This window comes from Saccostrea echinata, unplaced genomic scaffold (genome assembly GCF_033153115.1).
Source record: "Saccostrea echinata isolate AGI-Se365-2 ecotype Australia unplaced genomic scaffold, CSIRO_AGI_Sech_v1 ptg000038l, whole genome shotgun sequence".
Taxonomy (NCBI): domain Eukaryota; kingdom Metazoa; phylum Mollusca; class Bivalvia; order Ostreida; family Ostreidae; genus Saccostrea; species Saccostrea echinata.
The window spans coordinates 959,937-981,068 of record NW_026889787.1 but is presented as its reverse complement, the minus strand read 5'-3'; positions in this window follow the sequence as shown (position 1 = coordinate 981,068).

The window sequence follows — 21,132 nt, the reverse complement described above, 5'->3', positions numbered from 1 at the left end:
TTGGAAATGTCAATGAACCTTTTCCTTGCATCTATGTCCCATTTCATTACCTCTTCGGGTATTTTTACTGAAAATGATCTTTATACTTAATATATACCTGTACATAGGGCTTGCATAAATTATCGATACTGTTAAACGCATTTTTAGTTCACCTGAGTAAACTCAAGTGACCTATTGCTATCAGTTTTCGTCCGTCGTCGTGCGTTAACATTTGAACATTTTTATCTTCTCTGAAACCGCTCAACCAATTTCAACCAATTTTGGCATATAGCATCTATGGGTAAAGGGGAACAAAAATTGTGAATTTCATGGTCCCTGCCCCCTGGGGCCTGAAGGTTGGGGCCAAAACCACTAAAGGTAATGCAATCTTTAAAATTCTTCTTTACTCCTGGACAAACAAGCAGTCAAACTGTTGACAAGATTGTAATAAGCATTGAGCCCTCTACCAAAATTGCGAAATTCATGACCCCAGGGTCAGGGGTTGTGGTGCTAGGGTGGGGCTCTGCTGAATATATAGTGAAAATGCATTCATTCTTAAAAAATCCTCTCCTCTGCTCCTGGGCATTAAGGTCATAAACTAAGTACATAGTTATGAGGAGGAGGGGGCCTCTTCCAAAATTTTGAATTTCATGGCCCCTGGGTCAGGGATTCTGGTGTTAGGGTGGGGTTCTATTGATTATATAGTGAAAATGCATTAATTCTTTGAAAATCCTCTTCTCTGCTCCTGTGTATTAAACAAACTAACACAGTACATAGTTATGATGAGCAAGGATACCTCTTCCAAAATTTTGAATTTCATGGCCCCTGGGTCAGGGTTTCTGGTGCTAGGGTGGGGCTTTAATGATAATATAGTGAAAATGCATTAATTCTTTGAAAATCTTCTTCTCTGCTCCTGGGTATTAAACAAACTGTGTACATAGTTATGATGAGCAAAGATGCCTAGCTCTTCCAAAATTGTAAATTTCAGGGCCCTTGGGTCAAGGGTTCTAGTGTTAGGGTGGGGCTCTATTGATTATATTAATAAAATGCATTAATACTTTGAAAATCTTCTTCTCTGCTACTGGAGATGATTTAAACAAACTAAGTGCATGATTATGATAGGCAAGGGTGCCTCTTCCAGAATTTTTAAATATATGGTCTCAGGGTTGGGAGTTCTTGTGGAAGGGGGGTAGGCTCTATTGATTATATAGTTAAAAGCATTAATTCTATTAATTAATCATTAATTAATCCTGTCTGCATCTTAGTGTTAAGGAGATAAATAAATTGCATAGCTATGATAAAAAAGGGAGCTTCGAACAGAATTTTTAAAACTTGTGGTCCTAGGGTCAGGGGTTCTGGCATAACGGGGGGGGGGGGGCTTTTGATAATATAGTTGGAATGTGTTAATTCTTTGATGTCCATAGATATGATGATGAGGGTAACTGTTCCAAATTTGTAAACTTCTTGATCCCGAGTCTTGGGTTCTGGTGTTAGGGTAGGGCTCTGTTGAATCTGTAGTGAAAATGCATTGTACCTGTGAAAATCTTCTCTGCTTCTGGGCATATCGGAGGCAAATTGAGTAGAAGTTTTAATAATATAAGTAAGGGTATTTTAACAGAATTTTGAACATCAGGGCCATTTGGTTAAGCAATCAGGTCCTGGGCAGGGCTCTATTAATTTGTATTCTACTGAGAGAAGGTATTCCCCTTTACCATTCACCTTTGATAATTAATCACTATTTGTTTGTATGTTGTTTAACGTCCCTCTCGAGAATTTTTCACTCATATGGAGACGCCACCACTTTCCAGTGGAGAGCTGGAAATTTTGTCCTATACTTGGCACTTACGGCCATTGAGCTGTGGGGGTTCTTTTTCGTGCCAGCACCTACTGCGACACGGGACCTCAGTTTATACGGTCTCATCAGAAGGACCGGTCCCCACGTCCCACAGTGGGATTCGAACACGCGTCCTAGGGATCAACTCCTTACTTCTCGACTCTAGAGCAGACGCTCTAACCACTGCGCCACGCGGGCGACATTAACACTGTTTATAATGTATTTGAAAGGTTAATAGAATAAGATAATTACGCACGAATTTTTTATTGTATAATTCAAAAAGTACTTTCTTAGTTTTAATGACCAGGTAGATCTGTAAACAGTAGATAAATAAAAATGAGACAAAAATAACTTATTGCATTGAATGTTCTTCAAATACCAAGAGAGGTCAATGTTAGAGGTCTTAATATGGGTTTAAAAATAGTACAGAAGCATTAATAGTTTGTTTTTAGTCTGCATGGTGGTAGTGTTAATTGGGGGATATATTAGAACTTAATTTATGAGTTGATACTGAATACTAGACTAATTATTTTGTTGATCTTGATCTTCCTATTTCTCCTGCTTTAGGGCAAAAAAGTTTCATCTATCAGTGTATTTAACTTCTAAATTGTTGTATTATACTCAGGTGACTGTAAAGGCCCTTGGGCCTCTTGTTAATTAATTTTTATCCTGATTAATGAGTTATTGTTCTTTTTTATTATCTTTAAGTCTAAACGCTACAACTAACTGATTTTTTCCGTAAAAAGCGGTTATATTAATTTCGTTCTTTTTTTCCATCCGTCCCAATGCCTATCTGTACATGTAGTTATACCTGTCTGTAAATTAAAAATGTCGTTTCCAAGTAATATTTCTGAAAGTACTAAACCAATTGTAATGAAATTTTATATCCTTACCCCCTTTGACTGGAGACGACCGAATTGATTTCGATCTCACAGGTCAAATTAATGTTGTAAACAAGAGGCCCAAGGGCCTTGACGGTTACCTGAGTATAAACAATAGAAGTATGAAATACAAGAAACTGATAGATGAAGCTATGTTGCCCAAAAGCAAGAGAAATGAAAAGGGATCAACAAAATAATTAACATACTACTCCTTGTTAAATAATAAATTCTAAACTAGATCTATTTACTTATTTGTAAACTCCCCCCTCCCTCCCCCCCCCCCCCATTTGTCACTATTATTATGTAAACTAAAGAAAACAATAGTCCAACAATTGAGCACTATTTATAAGCCCATCTCATTACCTCTTACACTTGTCTCTATTTGTCTAAGAAGAACATTTATAAATGTATAAAGATACGTTGTTTTTTCTTGTTTTTTATTTTTTTTTTATTAACAAGTCTACCTGACCATTAAGAACTATGAAAATACCTTCTAATTATATAATATAAAAATTCCTTATATAAATCTTTAAAAAAAAATTGACATTAATTTCAATATTTACGGTAGTTAATTATCATGGGTGTAAAACAAAAAGGAATAATTTCTCTCAGTAGAATAGAAATGATAGACCCTTTTCCAGCATCAGTACCTTAACCAAGTCGTTCACTTGTCCCTTGACTCAGCCGGTAAATTAAAAAAATTGAAGGATGCACCCTTGATTATCATAATATGCAGTTAGTTTATCTGCTAAATATCGAAGAGCAGAAGAAAAAACTACCAAAAAAATATATGCAATAAACCTGCGCCCAAATACTAAAACCCATGATTCAGAGGACGTGAAATTAACAATTTTAAAATAGGAACCCTTGCTCATCATAACCATGCAGTTAGTTTATCTGCTAATTTCCAGGGGAAGATAAGAAGATATCAAAGAAAATCACTTGGACAATGTGTTTTATGCATTTGCAGAACGATGGCATATGTGTATTAAAACTGGGGGCTAGGGATCGCTCCTTTTAAGAAAAATAAACATTGAAACCATGAAATACTTCTTTTAATTAATGAAGGTTTTTGATCATATCTTGTTCATGTATATTAAGTATAAAATGTACGAATATACAGCGTTATATTTTTGTGATCCGTTCTCCGTATATTATGCAATCCCTATGTTCAGGGAACTTCAGTAGAGTAAACATGACCAAATCGTATTAATCATCGATAAAACATGAACAAATTACGTCATGTATAACTTTTATAGTATGGTTTATATATTTGTTGAGTGTTCATCTCATATATCATATTTTCCGTTTCCCACCTGTTTTGCATACAGCGATTTAGCCATTCCCACCTTTTTTATTTATGTGAAGAATTCTGAAACTTATATTTCGTTTACTGGAATGTATTAAGGAATAGACCAGTCTTTTGAATCAGAAAATATCAATTTCCCATTTATAGGTCATTCTCACAATAGCGGAGAGCGCCAACGTAAGTCTAACGGATGAAAACGATGGCAGAACGCAGTTCGTTGGTATTTCGTTGAAGAAAGTTCTCAGCGCTTATCGAGGCTCATGCAAACAACATTTTGTTCAAGAAATGCTCAGTAAAAAAATCAGTGGCGAAGAATTACTTCAACGGTTTTCAAACGCAAGGATGACGAATTGATCCTTTTGTCGATATCAAGATCGTGACAAGTTTATTGGCATAACAATCGGTAATTGCCCAGATGTGACTCAGGTTCAATGGACTTCATTCATCAGCAGAATGGTCAAGTACAGGTGCATGAGTTCCATACAAAACGTCTAACTATGTACTCTAAATAGATATGTCGAATTTTGGGGGGGACACCTCAGTCAGGTGGTGTCCATCGGATTCCATATTTTGAACTTGGGTTAGGTCTAACTGGGACCCTTACTGCATTATTCAATTTTTGAGTGTATAGAAGCAATAACGTGCATACAAGTTACCAATCAAAGTCAATATTTTTAACGAGCATATATATAAGATTAATAATTTATAACCTTACTATCCTTTAGAACGGTTTGAGTTTTTAGCTCACTACCCTGAAAGCATCTTTGGGTAGTGTAGATTTTAAATTGTTCAAATCATGGCCCCCGAGGGTAGGGTGGGGCCACAATAGGGAATCCAAGTTTTACATTGAAACATACAGGGGAAATTATTGAAAAGTCTTCTTCTCAAGAACCTCTGAGTTAGAAAAACTGAATAATGTAGAAGCTTCCTGGGGTAGTATAGAGATTCTAAATTATTCGAATCAAGACTCCCTGGTGTAGTGTGGGGCCACAATGAGAATAACAAAGGGAAATCTGGTGACGAACAGCAGGTCCAAAGTTACTCAGGTGAGCGTTGTGGCCCATGGGCCTCTTGTTTTTTATTCTTGTCAAAATTATGGTACATTATGGTACCCCCATATGTGTGTTTGTTCATCGTGTGATTATTTGTTGTTATTTTTTTCCAATAGGAAATAGTGAATCTTATTTTCACAAAAGTATCCCAATATGAATATGCAAGGAAATTTTATCATTATCGACAATATCAATTAATTTAGGAAAAAAACTGAGATGTGAATTAAAGACACTTTGATTTTGTTGAAAGTACTTCTATATTAAGTAAATGATACGTCGCATAATTTTGGTTAATAAGGTGGTTAAAAGTTCTAAATAAGTTAAGGGAGGGACATTTTTTATGTAAAAAACTTTGGTGGTGCTAGTATTTCAAAATTTTCGAATAATTGAAAAAATAAATCTATACTTACAACGCTTGATACTCTTATGAAAAAAATTCTCATCAGACATCGTACAATGAATGATGATGTCCAGCTGTAGTTTGTCTATGAGGAGGTCGTGCATCTTCTCCGGTCTTTCAGGTACATACAGACATCTCTCTCCCTCACTCCTCTTATACAACCAGGACCTACAGTATTCCGATAGCACTTGAAGCGACGCTGTGGTCAGAAAGAATTCCAGATCACTGTCCTGAACCAAACATTCCGTGACAAACGCATACATGACGGCATGTTTAATGTTTCCTGATATAAATGTGATGCTGCTGCCCTGTTTATTAGCTATTTTGTCAGGAATGATCGACACGTCTATTTCATCATATATAGGTAATTCTGTGAAATATTTTCCCCTGAGCTTGTTTAACACTTCTTTGTGGAACACATTTTTGACATTAAAATAATACAGATCCACCAATAAAACACCGTACAGGAGACATCTCACAGCAGGACTGTATTGGTGATACTGATCTGAAGTTACACAGATTCAGGTTAGAGCAAAATTGTATCGTAAATAATGAACCGAGTATTATAAACTGGGCAGAGAGTTTCCTAAGGTCAAAAGTACGTGTTTTTGTTAGAGATTAGGGATCTAACAATGTGAACGTAATAAACATCAAGTATAGTAGAGAAGAATTTATCCTAACAATGTCTCAAACTTTATTAAAAATTATTTTAGAATCAGTTAGTGGTCATATGAAATATTGAGATAACGAACAGTATTCAAGCTCATAAGTCTGTTCACACAATGCAAAGAACAGGGCACTATGACTGACATTCGGCAGGAACCTAAGCGCACTTGAAAAGTGAAAATTTCATTGATCTGTCACGTGAAATGTAAGCATTATTTTGATATATCGGGTTCCTGTGAAACAAGAAAGGGGAATATTTTCCTGATATTGAATTTTGATTTGCTCAAAAAGAACTTGAAAATTAGCTGGATGAGTCATTTGGTACACAATGTTACATTTTTAATTTTTATATAAAAATTGCTATCTCTGGGTCATCTCTCTATGATTTTTACACTATTTTGTGCGTATTTTAATTTAAAGAAACTAAGAAACATCTGTAACAAATGGAGAGAAGACTTAGAGACTATAAAAATGAACTTTTTCCAAGTCATCTATATATAGAAGTCATTTTCACATTGTGACGTCACAAACATGGAGCAAAACAGAACATAACCTTGCTATTTATAGAACATGTGTATTACGATATGTGTGCCAAATTTCATTTTGATCTGAATTGTGGTTTTGTAAATATAGAGATAGTTCGCGAACTTTTTGATTACCCCTCGTATATATATATATATATATATATATATATATATATATATATATATATATATATATATATATATACAAGGTGTGAAAAAAGCAAGTTTTGCTTTACGTCTTAATTTTAAATAAATGACAGTGATCTTCCAGTCCCCCCCCCCCCCCCCCCCCGCGTTCTACGGTCCTGACTTGTACTACATATAAAGTATTATCTGTAATCTATTCGTAATCTATTTCTTGCACAGTATAGTACGACTGTGAAGTTATCGATCATTTTTTTATCCACTTACTTGGTTTTCTGTAAGCTTTGTTGTCGATGATATAAATGTCCCAGTGAGGATGGAGTCCAATACAGGATCTCATGATGTCAGGTCTCGCATCACTCCTGTATCTCCGGAGCCATGTCACGTGATCTACACTGTCATGAGATCTTCCTCTGGAACTTACAGTCTCTCCTGTCTTTTTCAATTCCTCTAAATACGCCTTCCTTTCATTTTCATTTCCTCGTACAACATCTATCGGGATCGTCACTTACGTAATAGAATGAGGGTAATAAACTAATAACTGTTATGTTTTCAATTATACGTGTAAATATTTAATGGTCCAGCTGTACATGTATTTAGGCAGAAAAAAAGAGAACGATAATATTCCCAAAATGTACTTATCAAGACCATATGCATTCAAAAATATCGTTAATTGTAGAAAAAATCCAGTACTTGTTATCCAAGTAAAACAGTAGACTTTTTAAAAACGTAATCATGTAGATAATTTCTTTTGTATATAAAATGTTATGACAGTATTGCTCTCCGATAAAAGATGGATCAATATCAAAATCAATATCTTCTTTGGATGCTGGGAATATTGGACTGTTGATAGTTTTATTCATTAAACAAAATTAATAAATGTCAAACTAAATCATTATATTTTTTTTATAGAATCAATTTCTTATGTGTTGAAAATTCAATTTAAACCTGAAAAAAATTAATGAAAATAATACTGATAGATACATAAAGAACGAAATCAGTCATGTTTCACACTTACAGATCTGAGACACTTTATCACAGAGCGTTTTGTCCATCATGGTGACGTGAGTCAGTATGTTCATCTGTAGACGGCGTATTAGTAAGAAATCAAGGCTATGGTGATAACTAATGAAACACATCTCTCCGGGTTTCCTGCTGTAACCCTTTGATCTCAGGTACACACGGGCCGTGTTATAACTACTGCAACAAAATGGTATATAACGGTTAATTGATGCTATCCTATACATTGTCTCATCCTTTGTGTCCTCAGAGATTTTATCCTGATCTTCCCAAAGGTAATCACGTGACTTCAGTCTGTCCAGAGTCTGCTGTGCTTCCTCACTTCTTACAGGATTCTCTTTACGGTACACTACCCGTCGTATCATATTAAGCAAGTCCAGCCACTCTGTGTCAGTGAAGTCTGGAGGACCAGAATCAGAGCATAGAAAACAGAATGACGCAGACATTTCGTCATCAGTCAGTGTAGAGAACAAATCTGAAAATTATGGCACAAAATCTAAATTATATTTTAATTAAAGATATAAATAGACATGCATGCATAAAAGGTGTGTGAGTTAAGGGTTCAGTTTGGTACGAGAGAAAGTTCGCAGACTACCGTCATAACTTTTTTACTTAACGTCATATTATATCCAATTTTGGTAGAAATGTTTCAGTATTAAATTCAAATGATGGGAATTTAAAATATCTTGATTAATTCATTTCAAACTTATTTAGAGTTTTAAAATGCGAGAAAGTCAAAATTTTGTAAATTACAATCAATACACTAAATAATATGTCTGAAGTCATATCCTCTGAAAAATGGCACAAAAACAGGAAAATCCTATATGTTCAAATACAGAATTGTTACATCGTTTAATATTCAAAATTATGACTTGTAATTTTGCTTCTTTGACAAGAAGTCAATTTCAGAAGATAGGCAGTCCTCATTGAAAAAGGCTAAAAAAAAGATGATGTCAAGAACCTCACAGAGCAGCAGTTAATGATATAATTTTATGTTGTACTCCAGAAAACTTTAAAAATAAAAACGAAAATCCTGGAGGAAGTAGGAAGTATGTCACATGCGAGCCATGCATCTGTATGTACATAGCACAGATGGTGTTTGAATGATAGATACTCTGTATTAGAGGAGGACAATCTGTGAAATAAAACATATTAATTGTAAAAATATGATCAACAAGATGTGTTTGTGAAACACTGATGCCCCCGTATGGCAGCTTATGGCGAAGGATAAAGTTTCTTCAAATGCAAGTCAAAATCCAGGCCAAAAGATATAAAATGTTGATACCCAAAGAAAGATCATGTCTCAAGGAATACACCTGTGAAATTTGAAAGACCTAGATACAACTGTTCAAAAGTTATGGCGAAGGTTAAAGTTTTTTAAATAAAAGTCAAACGTCAAGGTCAAGGTCAAAGTGGTTGGTATCGAAAGGAAGATCTTGTCACAAGGATTACATATGTGAAGTATGAAAGCCCTAGCATCAACCATTCAAAATTTATGGCCAGGGTTAAAGTTTTTCAAAAGTAGGTCAAGGTCAAAAGGTCAAAGTGGTGGTTGGTATCCAAAGGAAGGTCTTGTCGCAAGGATTACATATGTGAAGTATGAAAGCCCTAGCTCCAACCATTCAAAAGTTATGGCCAAGGTTAAAATTTTTCAAAAGTAGGTCAAACTCCTAGGTCAAGGTCAAAAGGTCAAAGTGGTCGATATCCAGAGGAAGGTCTTGTCACAAGGAATACACATGTGAAGTTTGAAACCCTAAGCACCAACTGTTCAAAAGTTATGGCCAAGGTTAAAATTTTGCAAAAGTGGGTCAATCTCCAAGGTCAAGGTCAAAAGGTCAAAGTTGTTGGTATGCAAAGGAAGGCCTTGTCACAAAGAATACACATGTAAAGATTGAAACCCCAAGCACCAACTGTTCAGAAGTTATGGCCAAGGTTAAAGTCTCATAAAATTTTGCAAAAGTGGACAGACAGACAAACAGACAAACAGACAAACGGACAAACAGACAAACAGACAAACAGACAAACGGACAAACAGACAAACAGATAAACAGACAAACAGACAGACAGGACAAAAACAATATACCCCGGGATCTTTCGATCTGGGGGCATAAAAATTTTAAAAAGTAAGGTCAAAATAAACAAAATATAATAATGACAAAGAAAATTATGCTACTGGAACAATTGTTATCAATATGAATTTCAAGTGATAGAGAAACATTTTTAATATAAGCACTGGTATTGGGCCATACTGTGTGAAATGTATAGGGAGAGTATTTTTAAAAACCTTATAACGTTATGTTTTTGATGTTCCTGATTTTGCTTAGTGGTTACAACACATGTTGAATTTAAAATTATATAACATGACTTCTATTAAATCACATGGAATGAAACTTCACACATCAACAAAATGAATATTTTTACATTTGATAATGTGCTCATTTTAAATTTCTTGAAGATAGTTTAACGAAGATTGACATGGTCCGCGAACTTTCTGAATAACCCTTGTACAGTTTAGACTTCATGTCTTGTCTTCCTACCATTTTGTGTCAATAAACTACATGTAATTGCAGAATGGGCCATTTTTTGCCCCCTTTCAGATTTCAACAATATTTATAATAAAAGATGGACTTGGGTCTAAGTAAACAATTATAATTTTATTTTATTTTTCTGATGACCCCGTTGCCTAGCAACCACCCATGTAATAACGTTGTTAAAAGCTCTTGGATTTATTATTTAACAGTGTTGGGAATTATTTACCAACAACAATATTTTCATTTCAACTTTAATGATCATATGTATGTTTAAAAATTCCATAGCATTGTATGAACAGATCTAATTTAATGGGAAAACACCATAGCAACGACTCAAGCACATCTTAGCAACCAATTTATATACTATAGCAACTAATATGAGCATGTAGTGAAGAATTCACCAATATATTCATTAGCATTAAAGTTAACTGAAGTATATCTATAAGCTTCTTACTTCACTGGCAATGTAAAAGAAAATATTCCCTAGCAACGATTAACCATAATTCCATGGCAACCATTTACTATTTTTGACAATAAAAACATTTATAAGAGCCATTATATATATATATATATATATATATATATATATATATATATATATATATATATATATATATATATATATATATATATATATATATATATATATATATATTGCACTTTTACATAAAGTGCTTGGCACACATAAACAAAGATTCAATTCAAACTTTGTATATCATAAATGCTTCCTTCAAAAAAATATTTTCAAGAATTTTCAAAGTCTCAAGTCTCAAATTTGGAAAAAAGTTATTTTTTGACCATTTTCAAATCTTACTGCATATTTCTGTGGTAATATGGAACAATGATCTTTGCTGAAACACGAAGTTTAAGGCTTCATGTTTCATATTTATGGGAAAGTCATTGGGGTATATACCCATTTTCTGGTGTTACCATGGAAACAAAACAAATAAAGCAAAAATTCGCAATTTTACATTGTGGCTTTTCACTGATTTTTTTTCAAATCTTTTGAATAATTACAGATGATAGTACATAAACGAAAGAAAATGTAATTTTAGAACTATTGGATGTTAAATAATTATAACAATGACATACATTGAAGTTGCTATGGAAATTGAACCAAAAAAAAAAAAAGAGAAGATTTGTAGTTGTTTTGTGGCTAGCATTAACACTGAATCATATGATTGCCTGAAAATTATTTCTAGGTTTAAAAGGGTACATATTTGTGCTTAATAAAGCATAGTAAAAAAACTGAGAAAGAGTAATTAAAACATATACATGCATACATGTAACCTTGGTTTGAAAATAAGATGAAAAATCTGTTATCGTAGGCACGTTTGTTTCCTTGGATATATGCATTTAAGGAAAATTTCCCATACACATTTAATTTGTAATTTATAAATCAGTAAACTACCTGTTATTTCCACACTGTAATGAGTTTCAGTCTAAATGGAAGAATGAGTTACATGATGCTAACAAATATTGAAATGTTCTTCATCGTTTCCACTTTTACTGCTTACTACAACCAGGGAAACCAAATGGTATTCTCATCAACATTCAATGAAATATTGAATTTTAAGATAAAATCTGATAATCGGGAGTAGTTAATTTACATTTAAAATAAAAATTAAAAATCAAAAACAAAATATAGTTGTAATCAGTAATTTTAAACAGAAAATGGCATGGTTCTTCTGTATCATTGAAATATTATCTCCCTTGTAACGCATATTGAAACAATCTTTTTCAAACATATTTATACTTCTGTGTTACACAACTTAATATACGCCTAATCATATCAATTACACAAAGTCTGAAAATCTTTGCATTTCATAGAATTTGAGAGATAATTCATACTTTTCAATGCATATATCATATAAAATTCCCCATTGTCTTAAACAGCGAAGACTTGTAACTCCTGCATACATGTACATGTATAAAGTCATTTACATGCTTGTATAGACTAGCTGATTCTTAACAAATACATGTAATCATATCTCAGACATAACAGCATGAAGGGGTTTAAGGTTAAAGTTTACTATCAATGTGAGATAATTTTACAGTTAGAGACTGGCATGTCTCCCATCGTTAAAAATCATCAACACATTTTACATGAAAATATTATTAATATGTATTATTGTGTATTTCGTTATTTATACCTTAATTTTATTTCAGCACAGCTGTTTCTTAGCATATGTTTCCCCCTTAGTTTATCATTGTAACCCCATGTTTCCACCTTTAGCATACTAGTAAATGCAAGTTCATTTAATGTACAAAAATCACCAAAAAAAGCAAACTATCCAGTCAAATCTATACTGAAGTAAACATAAATTCTCTATATGTAATACATTTATCATTTAAGATGAATTACCTATGAAAGACCTATGTAATCCAGAAATCCTGGAATTCACTCTTCCACAGTGTCACTGTCTGAATCTTCTTGATACGCTGCATTCAGAAAGTGGCATTTAGGTCCAAGTCCAGATGACATTAGTTCTTCACCCTGATGCCTTTTCCATCCAAGGAACCACAATACACTGGACACATGGGCACAGCAACCAACAAGTCTTGCTCCAATCTTGCAAGTACAGTACCAACCACAAATGGCCTCTACACTCTCCTCTTTACCTCTATATTTTATCCAAAGTGTGTGAAGTACATTTCTAGAATGCCTAGACTGAATTTTAACCCTCAAAAGATTTGGAAAATTATGGCATACCTTTACTTCATACCATACCTTCATCTTTCAAATGTTCTCGTGTGTAATTCTCTGCATGTTTTACTTGATAAATTCCTAATGTAAGAGAGCGTAAGTCATCAAGTGAAAAGACAGGGAAATCATCAAGTTCAGAGGAGGCATCAATAGCTGTGTACACAGCTCGGCGAGTCAATAGGTTGTTTTCTTGAACAAGAACCTGGACTTCATTGGACTTCTGTGATCGTTCCAGCATTCTGATGGCCACTCCTTCAGTTTCAGGACCCATGTTTCCAAGACAAGGCCTAAAACAGTTACATAATGCACAGACAATTCTAACAAAATCTCCTACCTGTGGAAGCAGCTTGTTAGGAATAACTTTGTCCAGCAGTCTCCACTGTTTTAGCCTGCCATTAACACTCTCTACCACCCATCTTACTTTTGTGACCATTCTGGATAGGTTGGCTTCCGTAGTTATATGTTGCTTTTCTCCCCTTTTCAGATAGAATGGCATGTGGACTTTCAATCCATTATCTTCCATAAAAGTTACTGCATCCCTAAACCCTCTGTCAACTTTGACCACATCATCCTCTTTCAACCATACTGAAACAAAAATAATATCAATGTTATTACTTCTATTCTATTTTTACTTTCACTACTTTGATTTATTAAAAAGACATATTTGTGTTTCAAATCTGTAACAGTAGACATACCTTGAATGTTTTCAACAATTTGTGAGAACATATGCTTTGTTATGTTGGCATATGCTGGCATCATTGTTGTGACAATATGCCACATGTGGTCCCATAACACTTAGTATGTACCCATCAGAGGCCACAACCATCATAAGTTTCACCATTGGACGATTTTTATGAAGGCTGTATGAAAGTCGTTGAAATTCATATTCATGACTCTTTTCGATGTAAATAAATATGACATCCAAGATAATCACAGCTTAATCTGGGTTGTCCTCACTGGTGAAAAGCTTTCTGGCAATTGGAGTAGTATGGTGCAAAGAGAATTCCTGATGACTTATATGTTGGAATCCAAGATGTTTTGGCACAAAATTCTGCATGAGAGCCTCTCTTACTGATGGAATTATTCTTTGAATCTGAGATACAGAAAGCTTGAAGATTGTGGAGAGTATTGTGTTGGGAAGGCCAGTTCGGAGTTTTGTCAGGAATATAGCAAGACATGCTCTCTTGGTACGGCTGGAATTGTTTCTTAAATTTTTTAATTCATTAACAATTTCTGCAAATTGCTCTCTTTTGAAGCCAGTGAGACTCAGATAGTCTTCTTCACTCAGAAGAGATGGAACATCAAAGTTGAGGTAAGTTGCAGATTTTATGGTAGTTCTAAGGCTAGATAAAAGCTTGCATATGTCAGTTCTTGATAGTTGTTCTTCATCTTTTGTTGTCGTTAGTAGTGATAGTGCATCTTTATTTAGGTGGCCATCTTCAACATGCATCTTGCAACATCTGCTGTCATCATTGATGAAGATCATGTTTCAACAAAAGCTTGTGCAATGGAGGACTTTGGGGTATTTATAAGGCGATTTCTGTCAGAGTATGGCTTTCTGCAAATGACACATTTTCTGTGACTTTTTGTTGTTGTTGTTATGGGAAGGTATACTTATTTTAGACTTTTTAATTAAGGATTTGAATCTGAGTAACAAGTGGGCAGAGATGGGGAAGATTCTGGATCACTGCTTGTTAGAGTACAAGTCTTGAGGCACCAACAACTGTTTGTTTGCGAGAAAAAGATCTGTAACATTTTTTGACAAATTACATCCTCCTCAATTACTGCTCTCCCTAATCGCCGCTCTGTTGACTTTATCAGTGGCTGCGTTCTAATATGCCTCCTTGACTCAGATCCACTACAAGTTCTATGATGACACCAGCAACAGTTGTATGCTTTAGGCATGATCAGACAGATTGCTTCTAAAATCAAAATAAAAAAAAAATTATGCTGAACAATTTTTATTAGTAATTTTCAAAGATATTTTCTGCTTTTGTAATGTACAGTGCATGTATATGAAAAATTAGATCAATGAAAGGGTATTTCCGCCATAATAAGAAAAGACATATGGACCTTGACACTGTTAACAGAAATACATGCTTTGCTTTGTATACTGTGTATGACAAAACTCTTTGTCAGTACAAAAAACATACTAATTAAAGATTTCAATCAGCACATCACTTTTATTTTGTGCTCAACCAATTTTTATGCATCTTTAATTTCTTAATTGAAGTACTTTATCAGTCTTCTGTACACAACACACTAAAGAGTTCTAATTATTGGTGTTTTTATGAAGCTATAGTGATCTGCCCTTAGATCTAAAATAGAACAAGCCAATTCAGGGAATTTATGTGCCCTGCTTCAGGAAAAAAAATGTTTTCTTTTAATTTTATATATGAATTTCTGACCTTGACCTTTGACTTTTTGATTTAATAATCAATAGGGATCTTTTTCATAAGGAGTTATGAAGTAAAATGTCATTGCAAAAGCTGAATTACTTTCTGAGATATCATCTAGACACTGAAGTGTTTTGTACTGACAGAATGACAGACAGACAGAAGGACACACCCAAATTAATATACCCCTATATATGCGAAAGAGTAGCCCGCGTGGCGCAGTGGTTAGAGCGTCTGCTCTAGAGTCGCGAAGTAAGGAGCTGATCCTTACGTCGCGGGTTCGAATCCCACTGTGGGACGTGGAGACCGGTCCTTCGGATGAGACCGTATAAACCGAGGTCCCGTGTCGCAGTGGGTGCTGGCACGAAAAAGATCCCTCACTGCTCAATGGCCGTAAGTGCCGAGTATAGGACAAAATTTGCAGCTCTCCACCAGCAAGTGGTGGCGTCTCCATATGAGTGAAAAATTCTCGAGAGGGACGATAAACAACATACAAACAAACAAACAAATATATGCGAAAGTGTGATACAATAACTTGAGTTTATCTACACTGTACTGGTTTTTTAACATCAAATTCACATAAACTCAAATAATTGCAGATATCTTCAATTATTTAAGGATAACATCAATTCATTTGATGTGATCAACAATTTAATTATCATTAATAAGATCACTTCTAATAGTTAATGATATTGTGAGGTCTGAATTATTGCTTGCATCAATTCAGTTGTTGATATCATTTGCTGATTTGATGTGCACAATAATTGAATTTTTGCTCTCTTCAATATAATTCAATTGAAGAGAGCAATAATTCAATTAATGTGTGCAATAATTGAAATATTGCTATCTTCATTTGAAATATTGTGTGCATTAATTGAATCATTGCTCTCTTCAATTTCATAAATAATTAAGGCTTGCAACATTTTTCTTAAGGAGAGCAACTAATTAACTACCGGTAGTGAGATCTTCAATTCAACATAATTCTTTGTTAAGTTTGAGCTTTACAGCTCATCAGTGCAAGTAAATACAGAAGAAATGTACATTTACAAGTAGACATAATGTTCTCTTTCCATTATCTTATCCATTCAATTATTGCACACAGCAGAGAATATACATTGTATATTGTCTAATGAATGGAATTAATGATATCGTCAAATAATTTAACATAACTTCAATTATTTGACTTTTTAAGATTTTTTTTGTTGTTAATATGTAATTATACACTGCATAATTACTTACTTTGTTACCACTTCAAGCATTCTTTACATTTTATTAGGCCAACATATATATATATATATATATATATATATTAATTGAACACTTTACTTTATTTGAGTGATATGAGTAATGTGAGTGTAAACAACGCTTCTGATGGACAAAACAAGACTCAAAGTCATTTGATCTCAGCTGCAAATAACGTTCTATACGGGTCCCCAAATTATGACATGAGAGGCAGCGAGGGCGGAAAACAGCAGGAAGATCCACTTATAACGTCAACACCAAAATGTCGGCTTACCGACTCGGACACGAGCCCCAAGAGCGTTGAAAAATTAATGGGTACTGTAATGGAGACAAACCAGAAGTTAGATTTTGTGTTAAACAAACTAAACAAGTTAGACAATATTGAAAAAGTCATTGAAAAGTTGGTGGTACAAGTTTCTAAATTGGAAAAAAGAATTGAGGTCCTTGAATCGTCGTCGAACGACCATACAGAATCTTTAAGCTTTTTGTCACATAAAGTCGACGAATTTGAGAAGAAGAAAACTTCAGTAAATACAGGAGTTGGCCGTGAATTATCAAGACAAGAAAAGATGATCGAGAGTTTACACAGAATCGTGGAGGACCTCAGATGTTCACGGGAGGGATTACAAGAGAAAGTGTCAGAGTTACAGTGGCGTTCAATGAAATACAGGTGCAGAAAAAGGAATTTTTATAAAAGTTTTTTAAGTTCAAGGATAAAATTGATTAAAAACTTATTTGATAGTGTAATTTGCTTAAAAGTTGAATGTGAAACCCCAATGTTTTATAAATCTATCTATCTATCTATATATATATATATATATATATATATATATATATATATATATATATATATATATATATATATATATATATATATATATATATATATATATATATATATATATATATTCCATCCGAAAAGAGTTCTGTTTACAAAAAACTTGATGTCAATTTTTTTCAATTACTTGAGGAATCATAAAGTGAAATTAAGAACGATGGTCCAGTGTATATTTTGGAGATTTCAAAAACAATGGAGACTAGAGACTGTTAGAACAGCAGAGTATGACGACTTTAATAGACAAGATAAATTATTACGAGACGGTATTCATTCAATTTTTTTTGTAAGTGATAATTATGATATTATGATGAAGGTCAGGTACGGAAAAAGCGTAATAATATGGATAAATGTATAAATGGTTTGGGTAGACAACTTTAGATTTTTGTAAATCTATTGGCTTTCGAATTGTTAACGGCAGAATAATTGTCGATGAATCAGGCAACTTAACTTTTTATAGTAAAAGGGGTTTTAGTTTGATTGATTATGTATTGTCTGAAAATAACCAATTATCCAGTATAAGTAAGTTCAAATCAGGCAATTTTACTGTCTTTTCTGATCATTCACCTGTTTTCTTTAGTGTTTCATTGAGAGATTTTGCCATTCAAAATGATTTGCACGTGGTAAACAATTGTTACGGTAGAGTGACTGCTAGATCAGTCAAGTGGAAGGACGAAAATTCCACCCATGTTAAAGAGTGTTTAAACAATAACATACACGAACTTCAAAGTATCGTAGGCGTAGATTTCACTTCTATCGAAAGTCTCAATTCTTGTGTAGATAGCTTTTGTGATTTATTGTATTCTTGCATACTTCCTTTCTGTGATGTACGCGAATCTAAACCCTATAAAGGCATAAGTACAAAGCTATCTAAAAACTTAGAGGATAAGCCGTGGTTCAATGAAAAATGTAAAAATCTTTTTAACGGGTTTAAAAAAAAATTAAATGAGTTCAATGCAAAGAAAACACCAGAAAATAGAGAAGTTCTTTCAGAGGCCAAATTGACCTAACAAAAATTGAAAATAAACTTAAACGACAGTACAAACGTAATGAGGGAGATATGCTAATATTTTTGAAGAAACAGAATCCAAAATAATTCTTTAAACTTTTCAAAACAAAGAAGACAAACCATGTTGACTGTAATTTAACTTTACAAGATTTCTTTACCCATTTTTAAAAATCTAAAACAGGCGACCGCCTCAGAAAATAATGTTATTTGGATGCTGTGTATGATGAGTTAGATTCAGAGATCAGTTTCGAAGAAATATGTGCAGCAATTAAAAAGTTAAAAACAAATAAAAGTTGTGGCGAAGATTGTTTTGTTAACGAATTGTTCATGAAATGCCGAGATGAATTGCTCCCACTCTTACATAAACTTTTTAACAATATTTTTAACTCCGGTCTTTACCCTGAATCATGGTCAAAATGTTTTATTACTCCATTGTTTAAAAAAGGGGACAAAAACGACGTCAATAACTATCGTGGTATATCTATTGTTAGTTGTTTTGGTAAATTATTTACAAGTGTTCTTAATAATAGGGTATTAGAATGGGAACATTCCTAAGATATATTGACTGATGCAGTTCGGGTTCCGTAAGGCATTACATGTATCAACCACTGATGCTATTTTTGTTCTACAATCGCTTATTAAGAAGTACCTGTCTGCTAAGAAAAGATTGAATTGTTGTTTTGTAGACTTTCAAAAAGCCTTCGATTCTATAGAATAAAATTATGGCAGAAATTGTTTCATTTAGGCATCCAAGGTAAAATGTTAAAGATAATTAAATCTCTATAAAATAATGTTAAAAGTTGTGTTAAATACAACGGTTATCTCAGCGACTACTACCACAACGACATTGGTCTAATGCAAGGAGAAACGTTATTGTCATCTCCCTCGGGAGATGACACATTAAGTTTGAATCACCGGAAGTAAAGTCCTAGTGTAAGCTGCCATCGATAAGCTGGTGGTCTGGCATAGGAACTGACGATGACACGATTTCTAAATATAGAGATGTAAACAAAATTGACCAACGTCTGTTTTATTATTATTAAACAAAATGGTCCATCTTAAAGTTAAAGTAAAACTACACCAGTGTTCATTAAGAGTAACAGAGGTAGGATCACTTGGGTGGTTGTGGGTCTTCTTTAACGGTTTATATACATTTATAAACATTGTATCTAGGCTATTGCGTAAAACGATGGCCAGCGCGCGGGGATCAAAATACACAAAACATGGCATATAAGCTAAGGCGTGGATCCAAGATTTACTGACGAAAGAAAACAGTGAAAACATTTCAATAACAACTCACATTAAATGCATATATACAATGGCAAAAAATTTATTTTTATGTGCACTTTAATCGATAATTAATGCCGTATATTTATGAAAAATAAAACAGAACTTATTCAAAAAAATAAATAAATAAATAAATAAATACCTAAAAGCACAATTTAGGCAGAAACATAAATGTCTCTGATTCAATTAACTCAATGCTGCAGGCATTGGAATAAAGATCATAAAGAATCATTATGAGTATTTTCTCGGATATGTGCACTATATTCTTTTTTATTTAAATTTACCCCTGTAGAAAAGTATTAGGAAAAGATACAGTTTTCTTTACCTGGTTCAGATTTTAAGAATTAATAAGCAAAGCAACTGTTATCATTTTCTTTCTGCAATTCTAATTTGCGTTTTTTGTCAATGAGAAAAGGTAAAAAAAAATCACTCCTCGTATTCTTGAAATAAAGCCAAAATTATAAAATGTGTGTCTCATGGAACAGCCTATAAAATCGATGTTGGTATATTGGGGTTCTTTTCGGTGTGTTAATACTTAATTTTAAATGGTAACGTTTCAATTTTATTACCTTTCTATGCATGATTTTTTTTCCCAGGAGCGTATACATGTACATGTATTTATATTATACATAATATAGCGTTAGAACATGAATCTGCATGGGCAGCAGAAGACATGATGCAGCAGTGTCTCAATTTTTCCCTTGATATTCCAAGTAGCTTGATAATCAATCAAATCCCAGTGGTTCGATGGCCAAGTCACTTCAGAGGATACGATTAAGGAAAATAAGGAAAGTCTTGGGAATTGATTCAGGTTCAGATTAAGTTAAGTTGGCGCTTTAAAACTTCTTTGCTGCCGTAGTAGGCGGCTAAGAACTAAAGTCAAAAGTTTTTATCCATCTTCTTTCGGAATAATTGTTAAAGCTATATATGGCGTATCTGAGCTAAAAAATAAAAATACAAGATTGGGTGTAGCTAAACATGATATTTGTTATTTACGTTGAAGTTAAATTTTTCACCGATTTTGAACTTGAATAACCTCATGTTTCCATAGTTCGACTGAATAAAAAAAAAATTAAACTGTGCCTGTTAATTAAAATCTGAATCGGTAAATAAATCGGTTTTTGTTTTAAATTTCTAATATCTTTGAAACGTGATTGATTTAAATTGTGTAATTTACAGGAAAGTCCTATTTTTATATAAAGTAATTAAATAAATAGAAAGATCTTTTTAATTTAGGTAGTCTGAACTTATAAGAAAAAAATACGCAATATATGACTTTAAATAATTCTTACGAATATTTCTCAGTGGTAAGAATT